The sequence below is a fragment of the Montipora foliosa genome, chromosome 3 (assembly GCF_036669935.1).
Source record: "Montipora foliosa isolate CH-2021 chromosome 3, ASM3666993v2, whole genome shotgun sequence".
Lineage (NCBI taxonomy): Eukaryota > Metazoa > Cnidaria > Anthozoa > Scleractinia > Acroporidae > Montipora > Montipora foliosa.
The window spans coordinates 22,367,441-22,372,440 of NC_090871.1; the positions used below are offsets into that span (position 1 = coordinate 22,367,441).

Consider the following 5,000-nt stretch of genomic DNA (forward strand, 5'->3'; position numbering starts at 1 on the left):
GAAAGAAGTAGGGCAGATATGAGATCCCTCAGTATTTAAGCCTTAGCATTGGGTTTGGGTCATTGACAGATGTGTGTTAGTATTCAAATGTTACTGGTAATTCCCTTCCTTCATTCTTATTTGACAGGGCATGATAGTTCTCATTACCAAAATATAACTAGTTGTTGCAATTGCAAGTGAAGTGCCGCAACTGAGATGTGGAAGTATTATAAGCCGAATATTTGCACAACTCTGAAAGCTTGTGGTATTGTTTAATTGATTATTTAATCGTATAAACGATATCTAATAACTGAATTAGACTACTATACCTCAAGTGTTTCGTCACACCAGACATTTCAGTTTTCTTGTGTTTTGTTTAAAAAACTATAAAGGAAAGGAAAATGAACTTTACTTAAGTGTCTAGTCGTTCTAGCGCTGGAGCACTAATCGGGGACACTGTAAACTGACACTAACAGTTTGCGCAAATCAAATCAAATCGGTTGGTTTTTGAGGAGTGGGGAAACCGGAGTACCCGGAGAAGAGAACCAACAAACTCAACCCACATATGACACCGAGTCTGGTGGGAGGCGAATGCTCTCACCACTGCGCCATCCCTGCCATAAACCCCAAAACTCGCTCAAGCAGTCCTTGAAAGATGACCCTCTAATTTATTATTTATTTATTTATTTAGGAATATAACAACATTCCACCGATATCTCTCCGAGAAATATCCACTGTATCCTTTCAGTGGGAAGTCCAGAAATTCAATGATTACAGAGATGGCAGTGTACTTGCAAGTCCTCCCTTTGTCACTGCGGACAGACTCAGGTGGAGAGGAATTTGGAAGGATTCCTCGTTATTTCTACAGCTAGAATCAGCTGTAAATCCTGTTACAGCGAGAATAAGGTAGGGCTAGGATAACTCTGCATTCCGAGATCGTGCGCAAATTTAACCCGCGAATCTATCTTAACAAAACTGAGACGAAAGTGTCTTCAATAAGGAAAAGTAATACTGAAAAGAATGATTGAATGTGTTAAGAGTAATGTTGTTATCATGTACGCTCGGCCAATTGCATATAGCCTCAGACCGTATCCTTTTTTTTTCCAGAGTTGTGCCAATGCAAGACCTCAAGGGAGCTGTTTCTCTTCGCATGACAGAGCTGAAGGAAGGAGAAATTATAGAAGTGGGCCATGAAATGGTCACAAAAGCACTAGTAAACAACACGTTAAGGATTAAATTCATAGTAACAATCTTTAACTATGAATAGGGAAAGGACAATCAATTGGTATGACGAATTGAGAAAAATCGAACCGCCAATTGATTCCTTTCGCTGTTCTATCGATACGACCTTTTACACTCATGATTTGGTATTTGCATACAATGAAGCAATGTTGTATTGTACAATAATATTTTCATCCATTTGTTTTTTTCATATTAAACACTGTGCACAGATTACTAAAAAACTTCACAAAAGTACACATGATAAATGGCTGTTTTCACGCTGCAATTGTTATACAAACTAAGGCTTATTTAATGATCCGTAATTGTTACTGTTAAAAAGTTAATTCCGATTTAATAAAACCAACAAAGTGACTGTGCTGTAACTGATACATGGGCTGAAAATACGCAAATGATTGTTAATGTTTGGTTATTTCAATCACGAGTAGTTACCATGGCGATGGTAGGGTGTCCCACAACTGTCACGGCAAAATAGAATTCTTAACAACAAATTCAAATTACTAACGTCAAACTACAAATGATAATGGCAAAAATGAAACCAACCAAGACCAAGTGAAAGGTTCATCACGGCAAAAACAATAAACCATATTCGTATTCTCGGTATTGGACTGGAACTAGCTTGCAATGGAGGCTAATGCGGGGGAATATATTAGAAAGTATTTGCATTTGAAAAGATTCCCCCGCATTAGAGAATAGGTGGGAAAAATTTGAAGGTCTACTTTTCCTAAAGCAATTTTTAAAATTTTTTTGTTCCTGCATTCTCTTTTCGTTACCCATTGAGGAGCCCAATTAAGGATGTTCCATGGTAGGCGTCAGGGAAAGGACCCTATCACTGTCCGCATCGACAAATTTCTCTCTCGTCAGTGTGTAAAAGCGTGAATAGAGCAGCCTTGTAATCTATCTAATTTTCAAAGTAAGGGCATCTTCGTTTTAACAATAAAAAAAATTTCAGTTTATAAGCCCATCCAAGTATAAGCTCCCTACTTCCCCCCCCCCCCCCCCCTCGGTGTTTATACGTGTCAGGCGTCAGGGAAAGAAGGACACTATCACTGTCCGCATCGACAAATTTCTCGCGCGTCAGTTTAAAAGTGTGATTATAGCAGCCTTGTAATCTATCTAATTTTCAAACTAAGGGCATCTTCTTTTTAACAATAAAAGAAATTTGCGTTTATAAGCCCATCCATGTATAAGCCCCCACCCCACCCCCCCCCCCCCCCCCCTCCACCCCCGCCCGATTTATACCTGGAAATTGCCCTCAAATACAAAATAAAAGAACTCTAAACGGTACTGTAACACCGGCACACTAGTTTGTTGTTCAAATTTCCCTTTAGTTAACTCTTCATTCTTGACTTGAATTTCTTCGAGCCATAGAAAGAGTACATGTAATTTTTTTCATGTGGACGGTGTACCGTACTTTGTTATTGATGTTACGTTTGAACTAAAAGTAAAAGTTATGATTGAATTTGCGGTTGTTTCAAGTTTTCGAAATACGTACGTCCTCACGGTGAGTTGCAGTAATTGGATGCTGTGCAAATTCCTGACATATATGAGTTTACTTTCAACTGTAAGCTAGCCCAAACAACTTTGAGACGCAAATTTCCCTCTTATCTAAATTTGTAACGGAAACTTCCCCCCCCCCCCCCCTGTATAAGCCCCGCCTAAGCTAAGCATCTCAAAAAGGGCCTTTGAAAAATATAAGGCGAAAAATATATTGGTGCTTATTTTCGGAATTTAACGGTAATACGTCGTTGAGGGAACTTACCGACTTTATGTAAATGAAAGGAGGAAAACCTAATCAGGTAGGATATCAGGAACTTAATAGTTTACGGCAATTTACCATGGATCACCCTTTACTATGCCTTAACAGTATCACCGAACTAGTGCAAATCCTGCTTTTTAATTGGCTATGCTACTAGAGGATTATGAGTAATAGCAATCCATGTTTGTGGTAACAGTCCTCGAGTACCGAGAAGCGTGACGCTTTCTTTCGTTTTTTTTTTTTTTCTAAATAATTATTTCCTTGACTTGCATTTGCCAACTTTATTATTGCTTTTTCTGTCCGACTAGTTGTATGACTGCTAAAACTGATAGACCCTTCGCTTTAAGGACCACGGGTCCGCCTCATGATCCTAGCGGGCTAAGTAGTCTGACAATTTCGTAAACATTTACTGGGTAGTTTGGCAAGCCACGTTGAGACTGACAAAGCGACGAAAACTGCGTGGGGTACAGTAACAAAAACGCGCCGGCTATCTGCGAGACTGCTCTATTTGTATGAGACTTTAAAGATACATATTTCATGTACCATCTTTGCACATTTTAAATCTCGACATTACTCTGACGTCATAAAATGATACTGTTCAAGGAGGGGCAGTGCCCCCTCGATAAGGTGAAAGGGTAAATGCGCACACGTGAAGCCTAACACGGCCGGAGCTTAACTCGGTTTCAGTGTAGTATAGTTCCACGCACTCAACAGGAAAAAAACTGGTTCCACATTGTACTGTGAAATGAAACAGTTGTAATAGTGGTTTGACGTCGCACGGTTGTTGGTATGTCTGCCAAAATAACGGGCCTTTTGGGCAAACTGATAAGGTTGTGCTAAAATTCTCGAAAATCGTTCCCGGAATAAATATCCTGTTCCAATGAGTTTCTTACCTTCTCGAAACCTCCCTAGTTTCGATTTTCTTTCTTTCGGGCAAAATATTACAAACAAATTAATTTTGAAAGTCAGTTGAAAACTTTTTTATTTAGGCCCGCGTTTTGTTTTAACGTTTAAAATGAAGGGAGCTGCCCAATTTTCTGATTTGGCGCCCTAATTGTAATTATTATCAAAAGTTGAATCGTCTCATTTAGGAAAAAGAAAACAAAGGTGTGTTATGGGTGACTGAAACGCAATCATGCGTGTTCGTTGCACCTTAAACTACATATTCGTAATATATGCAGTTTTGAGAAATTTTCGGTGTAGCTGTGATCTCTTGGGAATGCTAAAAAGTGATATCAAATCCAACGCTAACAAGGGTAGGACATAAAAAACAGCGAAGGGAAAGAAATATGAATTTAAACGAACTCATCGATCTTGAAAGAGGTCCTCGAGTGGCCTTGATTCAGTGGCTTCAAAGACGCTATTTAATTGCTGATCCTCTGAATTGTGCCCAGTGCAACCAAGGCATGGAATTAACAACAAGAAGCCAAGACCACGTGGATGGATTTCTTTGGTGAGAAAAGCGATTTGCTAAGATTATTTTTCTACAATGAATCTTTGAAATGTTGTAATGGAATAGTATTGAGTTGTAAAGCTCTTTCGCCAAACTAATACCTTTTTAATGGCCGAAGAAGCTCTTTCCTTTCAAAAAAATCGTATAAGCATCCATATTTATGAGAGAATACAGTTTGTTCCGCCACAGAGTCGATCCGCCCCACAGCATTCTGACAACCCTTACATGATAGCTAACAAACCCTAACCCTAATTTGTAATCAGAAAAATGAGTGTTTGGACCTATTCATTAAAGTAGCTGCATAGACCAGAGTGGCTTGCAATAGAAGTACATGTGTGGGTCTTTACATTTACTTTTATATATTTGGGAGGGTAAGGGACAGGAGTCAAGATCTTTTCAAGTGCACTGTGGTTTTGTTCCTTGCTTCAAATCCTGAAACCTTTTTCCCTTTTCCAACTCCTGCCATTGACAGTTCTTTGTTTGCTTCTAGTCCGTGGTTTTCATTTAGGATCTAGTTCAAACTACATTTTAGTCTCTACCATTGAAAGAACATTTGGCCATATTTTTCAA

The 5,000-nt window shown here is 39.0% G+C and overlaps 1 protein-coding gene across 4 annotated transcripts in view; it reads right to left on the reverse strand.

Moving 5' to 3' along the window:
• The window catches only part of LOC137997077 (alkaline phosphatase-like), a 37,163-nt gene that overhangs the window by 17,775 nt on the left and 14,388 nt on the right, over positions 1-5,000 (reverse strand). For 2 of the 4 annotated variants that reach the window (XM_068842828.1, XM_068842830.1), the window contains exon 2: positions 309-363. The exons of the other annotated variants lie outside the window; for them this stretch is intronic. The gene's annotated coding sequence lies outside the window, so the exon portion shown is untranslated. The remainder of the gene's footprint in view (positions 1-308; positions 364-5,000) is intronic. 4 annotated transcript variants of the gene reach the window in all.